Below are 24,937 nucleotides of genomic sequence, written 5' to 3' on the forward strand. Positions count from 1 at the left end.
AAGTCCCCCAGAATAAGGGTTTCTTGTGAGTATGTGGAAGAACACCAGGATAAGAAGTCTTCAAGGCTAGCAGGTGTATTACCAGGTGGAATATAGATCACAATTGTAGTGATGAGCTTTTGAGGGTGAAGTTGAAGTTGTGAGATAAGTAAATCCCAATTATTGGGGGAGGGGGTAGGAGTTTAGTAATTGACGGAAAGTTAAGTTGGACTTGTACAGTAAGGCAGTTCCACCCCCTTTACGAAGTGGTCTGTCTTGTCTAATGATATTGTAGCCGGTAGGGACAACTTCTGAGTTAGCTATGTTTTTATTTAGCCAGGTTTCTGTTAAAGCAACTATGTCTGGGGAGTAGTGTGCTATTGTGGCCTGGAGTTCAGGTATTTTATTTTTTATACTTCTAATATTAATATTTAGCATTAAAAGATGGTTGGTTTTGCTGCTGTTGTTGATTTGCCCAGGGATGAAGAAAGTGGGTGTGTTATGTTCCGACATTTGTGTTGGAGCAGTTTGTGTTGGACAGGATGGATTTGGGCCTTGATTGGGGTGGATATCCCCATTTATGGTGAGCCTGGAGTTAAAATGGTTATACAGATGTTGGAGTTTGGTGAGGAGTGTGAGAAAGTATTGTGTTTTTTTTGGAGTAGGAATGAGAGCATATGTGTTTAGTTCTGAATTGGTCTGTTATGTAGTTCTTGAATAACTGTGGGCAGATATTATTATAATGTGTGGTGTCTGTATACGAGAGTGCATAATGTAGTGTTGTGCTACTAAGTTTAGGGAGTGATAACTTGTGGTGTTGTAAAGAATTATGAGAAGACAGACTAGACTTAGTTGTGTGATAGTCATGGTTATAAAGTTTAAGTTGTTTCTAGGTGGGGGGTCTGAATAGGAATTATAGGGTTACACTATATGTGGATGGGGAAGTAGTGTGGGTGATATAAAAAATGCCTAGTGGGAATGAGAGTGATTGGGAGTATTTTGTGTGGAGCAAGTTGGTGTGGTATAATGTGATATGATTCGAGGAGCTGTGATTGGTGGAGGTGATGTGAAGGTGAGCTGTGGGTGTGGCTGTGATTACTATAAATGTAGAGGTAGTGGGGGCGGGAGGGAATAGGGGGCAGGGCAGGGGAGCAGAGAGAGCCTTAGTGTTAGCGAGGGCGGAGTGGGGCAGAGCCAACCAAGACAAGAGAAAAAAGTAAGTATTACATTACAAATCTGAACACTTTAAACAAATTCCTGAGGTCTAATGGCTTACTGGCAAGAAGAATGTAATTGCTGAAGAGCACTTGTGTTCTGGTGGGAGACTAGAAATTTAAAGATGGCCTCATGCTCAGCAGGATTCTAATATAGACTTTGTATTGGGGGAGGGAGATAGCACAAGGGGTGTAAACCAGGTGGAATGCAAAGAAAGCAGAGAGGCAATCAGTGGAAATCAGTGAAGACCTCAGAGGGAGTAAGTAATAATTCAAACTACCTGTAAAGTGAAGGAGAGAAGAGACAGCAAAGTTTATTAAGGTTGGGAGTGTGTCTTCACATTGACTTGCTAATTAGTAACCAGTTTGTGCACAGATTAGAGTAGGGAGCTACATTAGCAATGAAGGGGAATGTATAGAGATGCAAATAAACAGACGGGTCTCCACGTGATACAAACTAAGGCAGAAAGCACTGAGCGGGCTGCTTGATGGTTAATTTAGTCACAGGGATGTGAATTAAATGTATACTGTCTATTGGACAGTTAGGATTACTGTACTAGCGGGGGGTGGGGAGGACACAAGGCTACAACAGTCAGTTTTATTAGCAAGCTGAGAACTGCTAAGAAATACTGTTAATGTAATAGCTTCACTCTCATAAAACATACAAGTAGAATGCCTGGGTGGACTGACCCTGCTCTTGAGGCTCAAAATGTATATCCTTGTTTAGTTTGCAGTGCTGATTCCTTCTTATGCTGTATGGGTGGAGTGGTAGCCGCAGACTGCAGATTTGCTTGAGTGTGCTCCTGCTCTTGAGGCTCAAAATGTATATCCTTGTTTAATTTGCAGTACTGATTCCTTCTTATACTGTATGGGTGGAGTGGTAGCCGCAGACTGCAGATTTGCTTGAGTGTGCTCCTGCTCTTGAGGCTCAAAATGTATAGCCTCACCTCAGGCTTCGTGCCCACTGAGTGGCGCACAGCTACAGTTATCCCACTCCACAAGGGAGGATCCACCTTGGATCCCAGGAACTACTGTCCCATCAGTCTGACAAGCCTGATCTGCAAGGGCATGGAACGCATTATCATGGAACTTATAAACAAAGACATTGGCAACCTTCAAACACTGGACCCTACCCAGTTTGGGTTTGTGAAGGGCCGATCTTGTCTCCTGAATCTGATTGACTTCTTCAAATTAGTCTTCAGAGCTGTGGACGAGGGTAAGGTGGTCCACACAGCCTATCTGGACCTCGCCAAGGCCTTCGGTACCATCCCCCACTCTGGAATCATAGATAAACTTACTTAGCTGGGCATAAATCCCTACGTCACTCAATGGGTTGCCAACTGGCTTACTGACAGAACCCAGACTGTAAAAGTAGCAGACTCAGAATCCAGCTCCAGACAAGTGACAAGTGGAGTACCTCAGTGTTCAGTCCTAGGACCACTCTTGTTTGGCATCTACTTCTCTGAAGTACAAGCCAACACTAAGGGACTCTGGCTAACAAAGTTTGCAGATGACTGCAAATGGGGAGCCATTATAGAATCCCCAAATGATGTGGATATTCTACAAAAGGGCCTTACAGAAACAGATGCCTGGTGCCAGATCCATGGGCTCAAGCTTAATGCCAAGAAATGTATAGTTATCCCCTATGGAAAAAAAAAACATGTACCCATGAACTACCACATAGGTGGCAGGACCTAAACATCGAAAGTGTAATGAGAGACTTAGGGACACAAGTGGACAGTGGTCTCACTTTCGATAACCACATCACCACAACAGTCAGGAAATCCTTCTATGTGGCACACCTCATCACTAAGGGCTTTTCATCCAGAAAAAAGAGGTCATTGTCCCACTGTACTCATCCCTCATTAGACCCATTATAGAGTATAATGCCCCATTTGGTATGTACCTCACAAGACATCTACAACAGCTGGAAAGGCCACAGAAATACCTCATTAAAAGAATCACAGGCCTAAAGCAGATGCCATACGCTGACCATCTAAAAAAACTCCAGCTATACTCTGTGGCATATCATCTACTCAGAGGCAATATCTGCTTAACATACAAGGCCATCTCAAACCCTGAGCTATTGGACATGCTCCACTTAAAGAAATCCCAATCCCTCAGAGCCACACACTCCAGGGATCTAAACCTTATCATCACAATGAACAAAACATGCTGGAGGGATAGGTTCCTGACCCAGAGACTCCCCATACTCTGGAATAGACTGCCCATACATGTCAAGCAGAGCGCCTCATTGGCCCTCTTCAAAAGGAACCTTGATGATTGGATGGGAGCTAAGAAATTCACTCCGGGGATCATGTCAGTTACCCTGCTAGACAGGGGCCCAGAGAAGTAAATATTGTGGGAAGAAATTTCCAGGGAAGTGTTATGGCTAGGCTTGCATAGGCCTTAAGGCCTATAGCCTAGTACCAACCTATGAACCTATGAATCCTTGTTTAGTTTGCAGTACTGATTCCTTCTTATACTGTATGGGTGGAGTGGTAGCCACAGATTGCAGATTTGCTTGAGTGTGCTAAGCAGAATGCCTGGGTAGACTGACCCTGCTCTTGAGGCTCAAAATGTATATCCTTGTTTAGTTTGCAGTACTGATTCCTTCTTATACTGTATGGGTGGAGTGGTAGCCGCAGACTGCAGATTTGCTTGAGTGTGCTCCTGCTCTTGAGGCTCAAAATGTATATCCTTGTTTAGTTTGCAGTGCTGATTCCTTCTTATACTGTATGGGTGGAGTGTTAGCCACAGACTGCAGATTTGCTTGAGTGTGCTCCTGCTCTTGAGGCTCAAAATATATATCTTTGTTTAGTTTGCGGTACTGAGTCCTTCTTATAGGTTCATAGGTATGTACTGGGCTATCTGCCTGAAGGCATATATTAGCCCAGCCACATTGTGCGGTATTCACTGCCCCTTTGGTTAGTTCCCTAGGCCCCTACTAGCAGCTAGTACCCTTGGCCCCTATCTAGTAGAGCTGTTGGTATGATCCCTGGTGTGAACTTTCTGTTACCCATCCACTCGTCAAGGTTCCTCTTGAAGAGTGATAGTGAGGGGCTCTGTCTTATGTAGATCGGGACCTTGTTCCATAGCAAGGGAAGTCTTTCCGAAGGGAATCTATCCCTCCAGCATGTTCTATTCATTGTTGTGCTGAGGTTTATATCCCTAGAGCATGTAGCTCGAGTAGATTTGGTTTTGCTAAGCTGGAGCATGTTCAACAGTTCTGGGTTGGACATGGCTCTGTATGTTAGACAGAGATCGCCTCTTAGAAGGTGGTATGCAACAGAGAAAAGCCTTATTTTTTCAATCGTGCTGCAAACGGCAACTGTTTGAGGCCAGTAATCCTCTTAGTGAGGTACTTCTGTGGTCTCTCCAGCTGCTGGAGATGCCTGGCCAGGTACATTCCAATTGGTGCACTGTACTCAATAATGGGTCTGATGAGGGAAGAGTAGAGGGGCACCACTACATCCTTAGATCTTGATGCAAACCCTTTTGTGATCAGATGGGTCACATAGAAGGATTTTCTAACCACCTTGGCAACATGGTTATCAAAGGAAAGCTGACTATCTACTTGGGTCACTAGATCCCTTATTACTTCTTCAGATTTCAGGGGGTTACCTCCTATGTGGTAGTTTGCGGGTGCTCTGTTTTTTCCAAAGGGGATTACTACGCATTTTTTAGCATTTAGCTTGAGACCATGGCTTTGACACCATGCATCAGTCTCATTTAGGCCCTTCTGGAGGATATCCATGTCGGCCGGAGACTCTATTATAGCACCCAGTTTGCAGTCGTCCGCAAACTTGGTCAGCCACAGCCCTTCAGTGCTTGCCTGTACTTCTGAGAAGTATATGCCAAACAGGAGGGGCCCCAGGACAGAGCCCTGAGGCACACCACTCATTACTGGTCTGGATTGGGACATAGACCCTGCTACTCTTACTTTGTGGGATCTGTCCGAGAGCCAGTTTGTGAGCCATCCTGTGACATAAGGGTTTATGCCCAGGTTGGTGAGTTTATCAATAATACCCGAATGGGGAATGGTGTCAAATGCTTTGGCAAGGTCAAGGTAAGCCGTGTGTACCTCCTTTCCCTTACCTATAGCCTGAGTAACTGCCTCAAAGAAGTCCACCAGGTTCAGGAGGCATGATCTGCACTTGACGAAGCTGAACTGTGCGGGGTCAAGTGTTTGGAGGTTCTCAATCTCTCCATTTATGAGTTTCATAATGATTCGCTCCATTGCCTTACAGATCAGACTGGTCAGGCTTATTGGTTGGTAGTTCCCAGGGTCGGTTGTGGGCCCACCCTTGTGCAGCAGAACCACCATTGCTGTGCGCCATTCTATGGGCACATATCCTGTTGAGAGGCTGAGACTGAAGAGGGTATTCAGATGCGGGGCTAATTCATTTTGGAGCTCGCGTATGACACAGCTTGGGACACCATCTGGTCCCATGGAGGCAGTGTTTTTAGCTTTGGATAGAGCCTTATTAACCAACGTATCAGTAATAATTGGAGTTACACAATCCCCTGGAATAGTAATAGGCCCTGCAGGTGGTGGTGGTGGGGGGTTTGCACTGAACCCGTCAGCCAAGATGTTGGCAATGTCGGTGGGGTCAGTGTATTTTGTTCCATTTTGTACTAGCTCAGAACAGACCTGAGCATTGCCATTTAGGTTTTTGACGTAAGCATAGAAGGCCTTATGGTTATCCTTGGCAACTTTCTTTTCGAAATTGGCTTTAGTTGACTTGATGAGGGCCCTCACTTTCTTACTAATGCTGATCAGGGATGATTTTTCTACTTGAGATTTGGCCTTTTTCTGTACAAGTCTCCTCCTTTTATTGTATAGTTTGCTTATGGCTGGGGTCCACCAGACTGGCTTCTTCTTGCTTGAGGAAGGAGTCTTGGTTTTATTTGGGATAGCACGGTCCATGCAATCCTGAAGATGTATATAAAGTGCCTTGGTGTATGATTCTGCATCCTGGATATCATTATCCTTCTGCAAGGGAATAGTGAAGCTTTCCACTTCTGACGCAAGTAGTTTTAAGTTTACTTTGGAAAGGTTTCTTACGATGGTTTCTTTGACTGGGGGGAGGTGGAGGGGTGAGGATGTCCAGGCTTATCAGTTTGTGGTCTGATCTGACCAGAGAAAGAGTGATAACAGGTATGGTACAATGGGCGCCCATATTTGTGATGACTAAGTCCAATATGTTGTCCCTTCTAGTGGGAGAACATACCAGTTGTTCAACGGCATTTGAATTTATAAATTCTATGAACCGCTGGGCATAGGAGTTAGAACTTTGGTAGTTCGCCTAGTCTATACCAGGGTAGTTGAAATCACCCAAAATTATGGTGTTGGGTAGGACCTTTATATTTTTCAATGCCTCAAAGAATGCTGAGTGAGCATCTTGAGACATGGTGGGCGATCTATAACAGGCTACGACTTGAAATATGGTTTTGCCTGCTGATAGTTGCGCATGGATGATCTCTGGGGCATCATGCTGCGCCACTAACCTGGAGATGTGGGTATCCTTGATGAATATGGATACACCTCCGCCCTTTGTACTGCGATCCAGTAACTGAGGTCGGAAGGTATGATATAAATTGTAACCTGGTAGTGCTGGGGTGCTCTCTGGAGCCTTGAACCAGGTTTCCGTCACTGCACACACATAGATTTTCTCCATACTGAGGAGTGCCTCGAGTGCATGCATTATGAGGTTGAGACTTCTAGCACTGAGTAGCATTACCCTTAGTTTTTGGTTAACTGTGCTGGTTACGGTGGTTGGTTTGTCCTTTAAGCTTTGCCTAAAAAGGCACTATGGGGATGGAAATAGCCTTGGCCAGTATTCGAAAGCCTAGGGGTGACAGGGGTGGAGTGGTAGCCGCAGACTGCAGATTTGCTTGTGTGTGCTCCTGCTCTTGAGGCTCAAAATGTATATCCTTGTTTAGTTTGCAGTACTGATTCCTTCTTATACTGTATGAGTGGAGTGGTAGCCGCAAACTGCAGATTTGCTTGAGTGTGCTCCTGCTCTTGAGGCTCAAAATGTATATCCTTGTTTTGTTTGCAGTACTGATTCCTTCTTATACTGTATGGGTGGAGTGGCAGCTGCAGACTTGCTTGAGTGTGCTCCTGCTCTTGAGGCTCAAAATGTATATCCTTGCTTAGTTTGCAGTACTGATTCCTTCTTATACTGTATGGGTGAAGTGGTAGCCGCAGACTGCAGATTTGCTTGAGTGTGCTCCTGCTCTTGAGGCTCAAAATGTATATCCTTGTTTAGTTTGCAGTACTGATTCCTTCTTATAGTGTATGGGTGGAGTGGTAGCCACAGACTGCAGATTTGCTTGAGTGACACCTCACATCTGGGCCTAATACACTACCCTGGTTGGGAAATATAAGTTACTTCCTCCATAAATATACAAATAAATTAAAACTGTAATGATTACACATACAAAATGGAAATGGTTTTGGTGAGGCTCAAACCGTTAATGACTACATGCAAGGCGTATGCTCTAACTGCTACACTATTGCACTAATGTTTATGTTGGATGTCTATTGCTATTTAACTTATTGTGCCGTTTCAGCTGGGCTAAGCATAGCTAAGCAATGGGCAGACCCACGCAGCTACGCTTAAACTTTATTGCACATGTGGAAAAAAATGTATTTATTACATTTTTTACTTCAGAATATACATGCTAATGCTAATCCTGTTATTCTATCAACTTTCTAGGTTTGTAGGGACAATTGTCCCTTATGGCTTTGTCAGATTTCTTACCCTGATGGGTTGGGAGATGTAATGAGCAATCTCGCTCTATTTAAATTGCCATACGGCACTTCTGGTGTGCAGAGGGCATGTGTATTGTGAGAGCACTGCTCTCAGACACACACACCCTGCCCTCATACACAGAACCATGTCCGTATTACCGCACGGCAGCATGCCTTCATGAATATGCATGGCTGGCTGCCGTGCTGCACAGGAATGGTCCCCTTCTGTGCAGGAATAAGCTATTCCTGCATGGAAGTTTACTGAATCCAGGGGAGGGTTTTATGCCCAGTCAGACTCTTCCGGTAAATAAATGCAAAATAAAATAAAAATAAATTGCTGCAAAAACACACATTACTCAGTTGTAACAGTAAGCAAACTTTACAGAAAAAATGCACTACTCATATTAAACAGACAATTATGTTTATTTAAAAAAATAAAAAAAAACTCTTAAATTCTACATATTACACTAACCATGAGACCATGAGTATTCTGAAACATGAAAACTAAAGCATCTACATACTGCACACAAGCACACTAATATTTCTGAATGTGTAAGAGTATGTTTATTGTAAATTAAAACACACACACACACACACACACACACACAAGAACAAAACTACATACTGCACACTACAACAAAACTAAACTAAATCACTTCTTTTTAAATGTGTTCTTTGCATTTGATTTGATGGCATGAAGAAGTGCCTGGTTTGATATAATATTTGAATAAAAGTCACTGTATTTCATCCGGTAAATTATAGTCATCATTAACTCAGCTTTTAACAAGTCCACTTGTACATTCTCATGTTGGTGTGCATCAGACTGTGATGAATCTGTACTTACCTGATATACAACTTATTTAGCAAAGCTGCGTTTGTAAGATGCAGTAAGATAATGGCACATGAAAGAAATGGCAAGAAACACTGGCATGCGAAAGAACTTGTTTGAATCCAAAAATTGTCATAATAACACTGACATCTAAAAATCTGTCATAAAAACACTGGCATCTGAAATATGAAGCAGTTTGTAAAGTAGTTCTATGATATGGATTCACTGAAGACATCTATTAGTAGAACACAGAATGCATTACGTTTAACAAATGAAAATGCCCCCCCCTAAAAAAATAAAGTTATACACATATTTTCACTTTAAAATACTTCTTGCAAGTCATTACTAAAGAACCACTCTAAAACAAACTGGAATGCACAGCAGACCCCATTTACCTTCCCACAGCAATTAAGAAAAAATATAAAATAAACCTACAGCATTAATTTACTCAACACAATGATGAAATAAAGAACAGGCCCAGCATCAACAACAGCCATATTCACACTATACTCAAAGCAGTACATTTTAAACTTATTGAAGACACCATTAAAAACAAAATACCTACATTTCCACTTATAACAGCAAAATATCCTGAAACAACGATGACATGTTTTAGCACAATTCCAAATGCACTGCATTATTTATTTATTTAACATCTGGTTACTGGGAAAGTCCGACTTGGAACAAAGCCAATTCTCACCGGAAGCCCAGGGAGAATTGCTGTAGACACATGTCTTTGTAACATGGGAGGAAACCGGAGCACCCGGAGGAAACCCACACGAATGCAGGGAGGACATGCAGACTCTGCACAGAAGGTACCTCAGCTGAGAATTGAACCAGAGTATCTCTTGCTGTGAGGCAACAACGCAACCACTGCACCACTGTGCCGTCATTCTGAACATGTCCCCCCCCAAAAAAAAAAATTAAGCAAACATTACCCTTTTAAAAATACTTCTTGCAAGATTATCACTAAACAGCTAGACTAAATTACGTGTACAGCAGACCCCATTTACTTCTGAACACAGCAATTAATAAGAACAATACAAAAAACTGTAGCAGTATTTTACCCCAGCACAATGATGCAGTAAAGAATAGGCCCAACAGCAGTATGGCCATATTCTCATTATTATCAAAGCAGTACATTTTAAACTTATTGAAGACAGCATAAAAATAAAATACACATCTCCGCTTATAAAATCAAACTATCTTGAATCAGCCAAAGCAACATGTACCTGTAGAACACCAAATGCACTATGTTTACCTATGAATATATCCCAGCAAAAAATAAAAAGTTACACACACACATGTTTTCACTCTTAAAAGAAGTTCCTGCAAGTCGTCACTAAATAATCATTATAATAAATATCCAAAGCAGTGCGTCTTAACTTCTTGAAGACAGCATTAAAAAATAAATGTAACATATTTCCATCCAAACAGTGCAAACTATCCCAAAACATTTTCATCTATAAATGCAAAGTATCCTGAAACAGCCACAATAACAATAAAAAATAAATGTAACATATTTCCATCCAAACAGTGCAAACTATTCCAAAACATTTTCATCTATAAATGCAAAGTATCCTGAAACAGCCACAATAACAATAAAAAATAAATGTAACATATTTCCATCCAAACAGTGCAAACTATCCCAAAACATTTTCATCTATAAATGCAAAGTATCCTGAAACAGCCACAATAACAATAGAAATATATCAATCACACTACATTTATCTGTGAAGATAGTCCCTGCTAGAAATAAAAAAAAAACGTATATACACACAACTAATGCTTCCAAATCATCCCAAAACAACCACAACAATTATAGATTAAATTCCACACACACACAGGCATATTTTTATACTTTTAAAAACTACTACTTGTAAATCTCAAAATACCCACTACACAGATTTAAACTGTTTACTGTACGATGCACCCCATTTACTTCTAAACATTAAAAAGTTAAATTGAAATAAAACACAATATTCCCATATTTAAAAATCTAGAGCCATAAAATACTAGTTGTACTTGCTAATCAATACAATCACAGTCTTTACTGGGCTAGCCTGCTGGCCTACTGGTGTGGCTGGCTGGCTTCCTGCCTGCTGGAGTGGCTGGCTGGCTTTCTACCTGCTGGAGTGGCTAGTTATCTGACTGGGTTCCTGCCTGGTGGAGCAGCTGGCTGGCTGGCTGGCTCTGGTTGTGAAAAAAAAAACCCATAAATTTCAGTCCGCTATTAATGGCTGCAGAAGCACTAATAAAAAATGGTCTACAACCACAACCTTTGTAGAGCTCTTCCTGTCTCAATCCCTGTCCATTTGTGAGTTGCAGCCAATTGCTGCATGACTTACAACAAATGGACCTAAGAGGGAATAGCTCTGCCTGCAGGTCCAGGTTGATGACATAAATGTATTGCCATGGAAAAACTGGAAGTATATGTGGCTTTACATTGGCAATTCAGAGCAATTGAAAAGTGGAACTTTTAAAGTCCCACTGCTTTACACAGCAGAAAACAGGATAAAGTAGCTCAATCCGTGAATGTTCCACTGATAACAGGACTAGTGGCAACCATACTCCCAACCTTTCCACCCTTTTGCTATTGTTGTTTTACAAACCAGGTATATCTAGCTTGTACCCCTTATGGTAAGCTTACCACCAAAGTCCCTCCCTCCTCTTTGATTGCCATTGTCAGTTGTGCAAGCATTAAGTACTTTTACGATCCATTGTTTTACACACATCTGTCATACTGACAGTCCACTCAGCAAAAAGTATTGCTCTTTAGCTAACTTCTTTTACTACAAACTATTTTTGCAAAGCTCCCATCTGATTAGCATCCTTGCCATACTTTGAGGATCCTGAATAAATCCTATGCCATCCCTAGTAGATAAAACATTTATTTTACTGTTTTTTTTAAACACCACATGCTGTAGGTGGATTGGACACACTAAATTGGCCCTAGGCATGAGTGCGTGCGTGTGTGTGCCTTCTGTGGAAGGTTGGGCACTGGGCTGGCAACTCGACACCATAAAACTCCACTGCCAATCATGAGCGGACAATGATCCGCTGTGGTGACCCCTAACCGGGAAAAGCCGAAAGAAGAAGATTGAATTATAACTTGTGAGAAAGGCACACTTACATTTATATAAAAGTAATCAAATTGTATTAACAAGTTCACGTTTACAAACATTATACTTCACATATAACCTAAGCAACATTACATAAATTATTCAATTCCTGCCCTTTTTTCTTTTTTGTTAAACAAGAAATATCTTTATTAAACCATCACTTATGACACAGGCAATCATACATTTATATAAATGAAAACAGACCACACCGACACGCTCCTAGTTACAAGCATTTTACATTACAAACCATACTGACACACTCCCAGTTGCAAACATTATACATCACTTATAATCTACCCAATCATTTTCAGTCAAACATTATATAGCTCATTTAAGTCCTGCCTTCTTTTAAACCTCATGACTCCCATGTATGTATTGCTCCCACATTTCCCATTTTTTTCATATGTAGTTTCCTCCTACCTATTTCTAACAATCTCAATTCCAGTTGTCTTATCTCTGTTACAATATTCACTACTTCTAGTATAGTTGGTTTAGAGTTTGATTTCCATTTTCTAGTAATTGCTTTTTTGGCAGCCACCATAACTTCATTTAACTGCTTCATCAGCCGATTTTTGCACTTTAAATCTTTTTCAAGTATCCCTGATATTGTACTATTTGCTGATTGCTGTGAACTACACTTATAAGAAGCCTTAATGGCAGTGTTACTGTGTAAGTTGCTACTTTGCATTTTGTTGGTACTTAATTGTTGTATTCCTGCAATGTTGGCCCTGCTAAATGGATTTTACACAGTTTCCTTTGTTTTAAGTGCTTGTATAAATGGGGCATGTTTGACAGGGTTTTCTGCTGATTACCACAGAGCTCAGCAGCTGTTTATGTGCTTGCCTGTGCCTCTGAAGTGATTTCCTTGCATCACATGCCAGTCAGGCACAAGCAAAGTACTTGTATTTAAAAATCACACTTCCAGAAGCTATTTTAGTGATCAACTACTGATTTCTTGTTTTATTTGTGCATTTATCTATATTTATGGTTAAAATTACTGAATTTTCTCAAACTGTCTTATTAAATGTCTGATTGACTTGAAATCACCTTGACTAGCTAACTTGTTAAAGTCGTTTTGTGGTAGCATATACACTCAAGCAATCTTTTTTGTGCTTTTACATTAAGAGGACTGGGATATTCCATTTTGTGGCAGTAGGTGGTGGCCTGGTCTATCTGAATTGAAAAACACAAAGTTTACCTATAAAACTAGTACTAGGACTGTAAACTGCAATTTACTGCTGTACTGTATAAAGTCAAGTTCAGACCAGCTAGCTTGTGAATCAAATAGCACTAACCATATTCTAGCACTTCAGTAGAGAGTTTATTATCCAAAAGCAGCCTTCCAAAGTTTTCGGGTAGGAAAAATTATAAAGTCTGAATATGTAAATGATATATATATTCGCTTGTGCATGTTTTTAGAGCTTATACTACAATATACTGTAATATTTTTGTACTTACAGTCAATTTGTTTTATTTTTCCTTGTGTAATGTTCATCAACGACCTTTTTAGAAGTTTTTTTTTCCAGTTCAATTATATATTTGATTATCCAAACTACCCTAGTACCCAACTAGTTCAGATAATCGACTGTCTACTATATTCAACTCTAGTTCCTAAGCCTAAAGACCACTCTAGAAGACCTCTGTAAACCTCAGCCCTCAAACCCTAACAGCCCACCATAATACAGGCCTGGACAACATGGATATGCAATTTCTACATGTCTCCATAACCAGCTTGGTAGATAAGGGACTCCTAACACGATTTAACAATTGTCTTATGTTCACGGACCTTTTAATCCTTACAGAAACCAACATAGTATATAAGAAATGTACATATACAATTTCCTTGGAGGCAAAAGTGTCGCAAACAAAGTTGTCAAGAACACACACACACACACACTACATCCACCAAAGTGTCCACACACACAGAGCATCTTATGCTGAGGCACTAAAAAGCAATCTCCTCAAACCTCAAAGACCTCCTAAGCCTGCAAGCAACAATGCCTATCCTCAGAAATCTCTAAAGCATAAATCAAAAGCGAAACCAAACACTGCACATAAGCCTACATCAAATGGACCCCCAAAACAAAGCCCATAAGACAAGCAAGCAGTTTACTCAGGCCTCTTGTCATAAGCGATTCCATTGTATGACACAAAGATGTCACACTTGCCAGACTGGACAAGGAGAAGATGGCTGTCAATTACTTATCTGGAGCCAGGATCTGCCAAGTTACACACGCATTTAATAAATTGCAGCAGAGGTACCAGTACAATTCTATCATAGTCTACATGGGTGTAAATGACCTGAGGCATACCTCTCTGGATTATATGAAGAGAGACATTATAGGTCTCTCTAAATACGTGTCTCAGAATGGTATGTGCCTTGCACTGAGCAACATTCTGCCTTCACCAAGGATAATGCCACAGTATAAACAAAAAAAAGATTGACATTAACAATTGGCTTAATTTCTTTTGCCAATCCAAGGGGATTCAATATCTGTCCACCTGGGAAGACATGGTGAATAGAGCACACTGCATTGCCAAAGATGGCCTGCACCTATCCCCCCCGGGATTCCAGATTTTGGCTAAAATTATATCCACCCCATTAGAGTCTTTTTTAGGCAATGCCAAAAGGAATAAACCTACTGAGATAGCAAATAAAACCTAAAGGTGTTACTGCTTAGTGCTGCGAGCCTTAACAAGAAACTCCACACCCTACAAACTCCCCTCACTCTGTAGAATACAGACATCCATGCAGTTACTGAGACCATGGAAATGGTCAACAGACATATTGGTAAATCACAAACAATGGACCCATGCCTGTTTGGTTTTGTCAAAGGAAGGTCATGCTTACTTAACCTGGTATCCTTCTTTTAGATGGTAACCAAGGCAATGGTTGAAGAGAAACAGTGCATACCATCTACCAAGACCTGGCTAAGACATTCAATGTAATACCCCAGTCAGGTACTGTGGACAAACTCTTTGAACTCTGCATAAATCACTGGTTTTCCAGCTGGCTCACAGATAGGACCCAAGAAGTCAGAATGGTGATACCATCTCCACCAACAGGCAGGTTACTAGTGGAGTACTACATGGCTCTGTTCTGAGTCCACTGTTGTTTGGCATTTACTTCTTGGAGTTCAGAGCTAATGTCATCTCTGGCTCACAGATGACTGCAAATTAGGAGCTATCATTAATTCCCCCATGACACTAAAATCCTGCAAGAGGGTCTAACACTGACAAATGACTGGTACCAAAGCCACAGATTAAAACATAATGCAAATAAGTGCATTATAGTACCTTTGGAAAAATGTCTACCCAGGCAAATTACTCAATTTATAAGAGATCTGGGAACATATGTAAACAGTAATCTGGCCTTTGACCAACATATAGTCAAGATAGTAAGAAAATCACTCTATGTCACCCAGCTTATAAGATTAAACACAAGCACTTTAATATCAGCACAAAGAGAGAGTAGAATGCATGTTCAGTAGATAAAATCAAAGTAAAACCAGCATAATTTAATAAAAAACAAATAAAATCCTTCAAACAACAGGATGTTATAAGTAAGGATATGACATCCAGGTCCAAGGAAGTTACAGTACCACTCTACTCATCCCTTATCAGACCCATCATTGAATAAAATGCCCCCTCTTCAGCATGTACCTGACTAGGCATATGCAACAGTTAGAACACCCACAGAGGTTTCTCACTAAGAGAATCCAGGGTAGTAACACACCGTGCTATACAGATCACCTTAGTGTCCTGTCTCTATATTCGATCTGCTAGAAGTTTTTGCGAGGCGATCCATGCTTGGCATAAAAAGCATCCGTAGATCCAGCCTGATGGAGCTTTTGCACACCCATAAAATGAGCAGCATCAGATCCAGCGATTTGAATTTTGCTTGTGACATCAATAGAACAGAATAGTACAACTGTGTGTTGCAGGAATGAATATTAACTGAACTGGAAGTTTTGACTCTGCTCTTCAGTTAGTCCCACCCACCCTCTCTGTTTTTGTTTTGGTGTTAATCTTAGTGGCCTTGAAACTGCCCGCCCCTCTTGTAAATTTGTGTTTGGATACTCATTCTGGGCCCATCTCATTTGCTCACTCAACTGAGTGCAGTGAGATCATATTCTGATTTCAGGCACTCCTACTGTGTACAAAGAGAGCATCTGGGAAACAGAAAAAAAATTAAGCTTGTTTCCTGCCTTTCCTGTTAAGTGGTATAGACTATTTGTAGGCTTCTGAGCCCCCAAGCCCTTCTGTGCTGGAGGGAAGCCTTCTAGCTTAGTTTTTTTTTCTTATAACTAGCCAGTTTTCTAGTTTCAGCACTCAAATCTGTTTCTTTGATCTCAGCACTTGTTCAGAAGAAAAAAAAAAAAAAAAAAAAATCATCTGCTTTACTGTACTTGTGTTTCTACCTACTTTATTTTACTTTTGCATCATCTTAAAAGTACTCAGTTGTATTTATTACTGCTTGGTGTAACTCATTCTAAGCCTTTTGGTTTAAACACTTGGGCTTCGGACCAGTTGTTTTGCACTGAGAGGGTTTGTGGTCTGCACTGTAGTGGCAGAACAGGTAGCTTACATCCTTCTAGGTTGGGAACTGCTGATTGAGGGCTCAGTGTCTGTTATTCTAAAAGTGTATTAATTCTGGTTTAAGCACTTGGGCTTTCAGGCCAGTTATTTTACATTAAGAGGGTTTGTGGTCTGCACTCTTGTGGGAGGAGAGGCTGGACTCTGCCCTTCTGAGCTGGGAATTTCTGGTTAAAGGCTTATAGTGCATGCATATCTGAACTGCTTCTTACTGAAGTTGGTGTGCCTTGTTTGCTGTGGCATAGACTGGATTCGGGCCTGCTGGATCTAGCTTTGTTTGTGTAACTTGAGCACTAATCCAGGCATTCTCTAAAGTATTCAATTGTATTTATTATTGCTTGGAAGTAACTTAATTAAAGTGTAGCTATAATTCTAAGTCTTTTGGATTAAGCACTTGGGCTTCAGACCAGTTGTTTTACATTTGGAAGTTTTGTGGCATGCACTGTGGTGGCAGGACAGGTAGCTTTCATCCTTCTAAGTTGGGAACAGCTGAGTGAGAGCCCAGTGTCTGTTATTCTTAAAGTGTATTAGTTCTGGTTTAAGCACTTGGGCTTCAGGCCAGTTATTTTACATTAAGAAGGTTCGTGGTCTGCACTCTTGTGGGAGAAGAGGCTGGACTCTGCCCTTCTGAGCTGGGAATTTCTGGTTAAAGGTTTATAGTGCCTAAATATTTGAACTGTATCTTACTGAAATTGGTACACCTTGTTTGCTGTAGCATAGACTAGATGCAGGCCTGCTGAATCTAGCTTTGTTTATATGCTTGTTGTTTGTTTGCTTGTTATTTCCCTGGAATGCTAATTCCACTTAATATGCGGCTTCTCAGTACTTCTGTGGATCACTAGTGATATCTGCATTGCTTATTGTACTTATTTCCTTGTTTCACTTGAAAGAAAGTTACTGTTTGTCGTTTTTGCATTTAAGTTACCTGCAACACATTGCACTTAAGTTACCTGGCACTTGCTCGCTAAAGCAATTATATAAGTCAGCACTAAAAATTAAAAGCACTACACCCTCACTCCCCACTGGCCCTTGTTTTCAATTATTAAGGAATTCCCAATATTATTCTAGCATGTCCAAAGGTCAGCTGTCAATCTCCTCTCTGGTCCAGCTGGTGAATCTGGGAATCTTGAGGCAATGTTACAACTGCCTCATGTACACAGACAACCCTCTCCTCCTCCCAACAAATTCCAACACATGTGAGAGATGCAACCATCTAGCCAAACTGGAGGCTAGGCTTTCTCAACTCAGTACTGGCATAACCAGTCAGGAGGAGAAGGAAACCACACTCACTACAATTCCAGTCTCACATAGACTTACCACGACAGCAAACCAAACACATAATCACACAAAACATACTCAGAGGCTCTAGATAAAGATCTGCCTAAGCAGCAGAGACCTCCAAAGCAGACACCCAAGCAACCTCTACCCCAAAACAAAACACGTGCAACACATATCTCACAAAGCCAGTGTGCCGAACAGTCACAGCCCTTAAGACTAAACAACACACCTGATACACTTGTAATAGGTGACTCTATCGTCAGGCACACTGACGTCCCACTCACCAGGCTGAACAAGGAGAGGGTCATGGTGAGCAGCCTGTCGGGTGCTAGGATCCGCCACATAACACAAGCACTCAGGTCACTCCAAGGCAAGTACAAATATGACTCAGTCATTGTCCATGCTGGTGTGAATGACCTGAGATGTACCTCCCTGGACTACATGAAAAGAGACATAAAGGAGCTCTCTGAGCATGTAGCCCAGGCCGGTATGACCCTGACCTTGAGTAGCATCTTACCCTCACCAAGAATGATGCCACAATATGAAGACAAGATGATCAATTTCAACAATTGGCTTAAGTACTGGTGTCATTCAAAGGGGATCCAATGCCTGTCAGCTTGGGATGATATGCTCGACAAGCCACGATGCTTCGCTAGGGACTGCTTGCATCTGTCACCCCTGGGCTTTCGGATATTGGCAAAGGCTCTTGCTACCCCATAGTGCCTTTTTAGGCAACACTCAAAAGACAAACCCACCTCCATAGGTATCACAAGAGATAAGAAACTAAGAGTAATGCTACTCAACGCCAGAAGTCTAAACCTCAAGATGCACGACTCAAACTCTCCTTAGCATGGAGAAGATCGATATCTGTGCAGTAACAGAAACCTGCGAGCACCCCTGCACTACCAGGTTATACCTCATACCATGCTTTTCCGCCCCAACACCTGGACCAGACCACAAAAGGAGGGGCAGTATCGATATTCATCAAAGATACCCACACCTCCAGGTTGGTGGCAAAGCACGAAGCATCAGAGACTATCCATGTGCAACTAACAGTGGGTAAAACTGCCTTCCAGTTTATAGCCTGCTACAGACCACCCTCCCAAACCCAGGAACCCCACTCGGCCTTTCTGAGAACACTGGAAAATATGAAGGTCTCTCCAAACACCATTATATTGGGCGACTTCAACTACCCAAACATAGACTGGGAGCATTACTCTAGCTCCAACACCTTAGCCCAAAGGTTCCTAGAATTTATAAACTCAAATGCTATGGAACAACTTGTTACCACTCCCACAAGAGGGGAAAACATACTGGACCTGATCATCACCAACATGGGGACTCTATGCTCCAGACCAGAAGTGTATCCCTCACTGGTAAGATCAGACCATAAACTAATCTCACTGGATATTCACATCCCGACCCCACCCCTGCCCAGAAAACCACAGTGAAAAACTTTTCTAAAGCAAATTTCACACTCCTCAAAACCGAGGTGGAATCCTTCAAAGCCCCGGCCTGTGGAAAATACAGGCCAGACCGCAGAATCCTTTATAAACGCATTCTATGAACACCTTCAGGAATGCATGGATCATGCGATCCCAAATAAAACCAAGACCCAATCCTCCAAAGGCAGACGTCATGTCTGGTGGACCCCAGCCATAAACAAACTATACAATAGAAGGAGGAAGCTACTAAATGATAGAGCAAAATCCCAAACAGGGAAGGCATCACTGACCAGTATTAGCAAAAAACTACGGGCACTCATAAAATTGTCTAAGGCCAGCTTTGAGAGAAAAATTGCACAGGACACTAAGGATAATCACAAGGCTTTCTTTAGTTATGTTAGGAATATGGGTGGTAATTCCCAGATATGCTCAGAATTAGTCCAAAATGACAAAAAATACACTGAACCCACAGACATTGCCAACATCCTAGCTGACAGGTTCAGCGCAAACTTCTCCCCCCCCCCCACCAAAAAGGCAAATATCTATCCCACCAGAGTGCTGCCCCCCCTGACATCTCAGATGCTCAGGTAAGAGCCGCCCTCTCCAAAGCAAAAAACACAGCATCAATGGGACCAGACGGTGTCCCAGGCTGTGTCCTACATGAACTCCAAGAAGAGCTAAACCCAAACATAAAACTACTGTTCAATCTCAGCCTTACTACAGGATATGTGCCCAAAGAGTGGCGTACAGCAACAGTGGTCCCTCTCCATAAAGGTGGTGCCTCAACGGATCCTGGAAACTATCGCCCCATAAGCCTGACTAGCTTGGTCTGCAAAGCTATGGAAAGGATCATCATGGACCTCATAAATAAAGATATTGGGGACCTACAGACATTGGATCTTACCCAGTTCGGCTTTGTTAAGGGCAGATCCTGCCTCTTAAACCTGGTTGATTTCTTTGAAACAGTCACCAAGGCCATTGATGAGGAAAAGGTGGTCCACACAGCCTACCTGGACCTCGCAAAATCCTTCGATACAATACCCTACTTGGGCATTATAGATAAGCTCACCAGCTTAAATATAAACCCCTATGTCACTAGATGGATTGCAAACTGGCTCAAGGACAGAACCCACATGGTTAGAATTGCTGGAGCCATGTCAGACTCCAAACCAGTTACAAGTGGTGTCCCACAAGGCTCAGTCCTGGGACCTCTCTTGTTTGGTATATATTTCTCTGAGGTACAGGCCAACACGGAAGGACTGTGGCTGACCAAGTTCGCAGATGACTGCAAACTGGGCACCATAATCGACTCTCCAGCCAACACAAGCATCCTCCAAAAGGGCCTCATAGAAACAGACAACTGGTGCCAGAGCCATGGCCTCAAGCTAAATGCCAAAAGTGTATAGTCATCCCCTTTGGCAAAACAAAGTGCCCACAAATTACCACATAGGTGGTACTCCATTAAGTACAGAAGAAGTAATTAGGGACCTGGGGACCCAAGTTGATAGCAATCTCTCATTTGACAACCACGTGGCCAAAGTGGTTAGAAAAACATTTTATATAGCCCACCTAATCATGAAGGGATTCACATCTAGATCAGGGAGGTCATCGTGCCTCTTTACTCATCCCTCATCAGGCCCATAATTGAGTACAATGCCCCTTTGGGATGTACCTTACCAGACACCTGCAGCAACTGGAAAGACCCCAAAAGTACCTCACCAAGAGGATCAAAGGGCTCAAACAGATGCCATATGCTGCCCGGTTAAAGAAACTCCAGCTCTACTCAGTGGCATACCGCCTGTTCAGAGGCGATCTGTGCCTGATGTATAAAGCCATGTCCAACCTGGAATTAATGGACATGCTGCACCTCAGAAAATCCAAATCCCATCGAGCCACGCTCCGAGAGACTTGAACCTCAGCACTGAAATAAATAGGACATGCTGGAGGGACAGATTCATAACCCAGAGGCTCCCTTCACTCTGGAATAAAATCCCAGTCCAGGTTAGGCAGAGTCCCTCATTGACTCTCTTCAAGAGGAATCTTGATGAGTGGATGGGAGATCGTAGGTTTACCCCGGGTATCACTTCTGTGTCACTGTTAGACAGAGGCACAGTATACTAACCTCGAAAAAGGGCATAGCAAAATAAATTTAAAATGGGTGGCGAAAGCCAAACACACTCTGGCTAGGCTTATAAATGCCCTAGGGCAGATAGCCTAGTATGAACCTATGAACATATATGTGACTCAAAGGATCACCATGCTCTGGAATAGACCTCCCATCCATGTGAAAGAGAGCCCATCCTAATCTCTGGGCTGGCACACATATCTATACGGAGGCTGACAGTAAACATTTCCTAAATATCATTGGATGGGTAATCATAAGTTCATCCCTGGGCTGGCCCCTATGTCTCTTATATACAAAGGCTAACAGTAAACATTTCCTAACATACCCCTCACATAACTTTTTAGCAACCACCTAACTAAAATGACCCCTCTAAAAATCATATCCCCTATGAAGATGCACATGTTACCAGGGGATGCAATTGGGTTGGGTTAAGTTCCATGGCTAGGCTTATAAAGGCCTTAGTGGTCATTATCCTAATATATACCTATGAATGTTTTTTTTGTCTACTGTGTTAAACTCTGGATAAGTGTTGCCTTTCTACTGTTAACATATTATCAAGTTTCTAATGGCTTTTTGCTGTAGGATTCAGTGAAAGTACCTACATTTTGCTTTATGAACTGCGCAGTTACAGTAAGTAAGTTTGTTGTGTGTTGCCATCTGGCTAAATGTTATTTTTTCTCTCTGCTGCTAATCTCTGTCATATATATTTGCATGTTTCTCCTGGCTTCTACTGAAGGTTTCAACTGTAGCACCTGATTTTATGTTTTATGAAGAGCATAGCTACTGGCTAGTCTAGTCAGTTGCTCATAATATGACAATTCTGTTTGTAAAAAGAATTGAGTCATAACATATTTTTTTCATATATGTTAAAAACACAAGCTGCTTATTCTAAAGTGCTTGAATATTACATTTACAGACGCTATGCTGTGTAGCAAAGAGTGGGAACTAACTGAGATATGCATTCTATCTGCCCTTCTAAAATATGTAAACCTCAATCTCAGTAATCCAAACTTGCATACCAACACACATCTTCTTAATTACTTTATTTTCCTTCTGTCCTTCAAAACTGTGAAAGCCTCCATTTTAGTAGTCCCAAACTTGCATCCTAGACATATCTCCTGCTAGCTTCCTTATTTTCCTGTTTAAAGGCTTTACAGTAGAAATGCACAACTGTGAAATATAGTGTACTACTTATGTTGGCCAGACACTACTTAATGCAGCAGAGTAGAGACAAATAGTTCTTTACCTACCAAGTTAAACCATCATACAATACTAATTACTTTAATCTCTCTCTCTCTGTACTAAGCACATATGTCTGACAATTACTGCTGTAAAAGTTAACATAATAACACTACTGAAGGAACTTCTACAGCTGAATTTCACTTTCAGTTACAAAATTACAAAAGAAACAATACCTTCAGTTAAAATCTATGTAAGGCAGTTTTCAAGAATCAAACTAAATTATTTTCCATCACTTCTGCATTAGTGTGTTCTGAACTCAGGTGTTGAATCTGCTGGAGGGAGACACCCACTTAAACCCAATGGCCTTTTATTGCTGAAGATGAAGCTAAATTAACACTTTAGCATATTTTACTCTAGCAGTGAAAGTATTCCCTGGAAAGGCAATAAAAGCCCATAACTATAAAATTAAATGCTGTGTCTCATGTCACATATTTAGATTTCAAAGACATTGTCTTTTTTCCATAAACATTCTACCTCACTATTGTTTTTGATAGTAAACCATCTGTATGTGGGGAGTATCTGCATTTCCTTAAAGTACCTTATTGGTCTTCCCCTCATCTCAGTTGTTTCTCCACTACTATAGCACTATTTCAAGCCAAAGTCACTGCAATACTGCCTGTTGCAGTTAAATTAGGTGTATGTTAACAGCAATCTAACAGCTTGTGTTACTGTCTTTAAAATTATCAGGATTTTCCTTACCTCCTCCTGTCCTGCTGCAGTTTTACAGATTGTTTTCCTGGTACTTACTCCACCATTGGCCAACTTGCTACACGTGGGCCTCACTCTGCTCCACTACCCTACCTCCAGTTCCCACCCACCCCCACTACATCTACACTTATACCTCACTTACTCCACCTCTTCTACACATCCTCCTATACTGTGTACCTAACTGTACTATCCAGTCACAAACATTATCTTTATACCATCTCATCCACTTATGTTCTAATTTCTTCTCAAATCTCACTCTGCTCCATCCCCATCAAAACCTACCTATTCTCCACACTAGTATCACTGTACATTACCTCACCATACTGCAAATTTTTTGCAACACTAACCATACTGTTTCTCTCCTGTATCACCACTGAATTTCCTGTTTGCACTTATTTTTAAAATCATTTTTTTCTCAAAACTTGCATTTTATCTGTCTTTGGCCTAGCACTCTTGTGTGGGGTCATTTACTGCACTGTTATAACTTGTTAATACTTGTGAACCTCTGCTATCTCTGAAAAAAAAACAAAAAAAAATATTGCTTTTTTCCCACTTTTCTGAGATTTAAAAAAGTTCAGTTACAGGCTTGCTGTTCTTGAACCGTTTGTAAGTTTCTATGAGGCCATTTTTTACTTGGGCTAAAGAGAAGTCTCTCTGTTGATCAGTGGCAGTGAAAAACATTGAGCAGCCTGCCTGCCCCTGTGGGAGTGGTTACTGACTTGAAACTGTAGTTTTATTGGCCATTTTGGGTCAATTCCAAAATTCCTTCATCTTCCTCTCTTAAAACCCTGATTTTGTTTTTGTGCATAGTGCAACAGCGGGCAGCACCGCCTAATTGGGTTTAAACTATTCCTGGCTCCACAAAGTCTGCTCTTCACTTTTTCCCTTAGAACTGCTCTATCTCTCAATTTAAACACCATATTCTCATTCTAAGGTCCTTCACTGGTCCAATTAAGTAATCCTACAAGTTAGCACTATTAAATCATAAGCACTACTTACTCTTATACTCTCTACGATTACCCTGTCCCCTATTGGTCCATCTTAAATTCAGTTTCCCTATATTACTCTAGCCTGTCCAAAGGTCAGTCAATGGTTTCCTCTCCAGTCCAGCTGGTGAATCTGCGAATTTTGAGGCAATGTTACAACTGTCTCATGTACACGGACAACCCTCTCCTCCTCCAAACAGGTTCAAATATATGTTAGAGATTCAACTATTTAGCCAAACTGGAGGCTGAGCTCTCTCATCTCAAAACTGGTGTAACCAGTCAGGAGGAGAAGGTAACCTCACACAACACAATTCCAGTATCACATAGTCCCACCACATCAGCGAACCAAACACATAAATACACAAAACATACTGGAGGCTCTAAATAAAAATCTACCTAAGCAACAGAGACCTCCAAAGCAGACATCCAAGCAAACGCTACCTCAAAACAAAACACGACAACACATAGCCCACAAAGTCAGTGTAGCCACAGCCCTTAAGGCTGAATAACACACCTGATACTCTTGTAATAGGTGACTCTATTGTCAGACACACTGACGTCCCACTCACCAGGCTGAATAAAGAGAAGGTCACGGTGAGCTGCCTGTCGGGTGCTAGGATCCGCCACATAACGCAAGCACTCAGGTCACTCCA

Source organism: Protopterus annectens, chromosome 2.part1 (assembly GCF_019279795.1).
Source record: "Protopterus annectens isolate FY-2018-M chromosome 2.part1, PAN1.0, whole genome shotgun sequence".
In the NCBI taxonomy this organism is placed as follows: Eukaryota; Metazoa; Chordata; order Ceratodontiformes; family Protopteridae; genus Protopterus; species Protopterus annectens.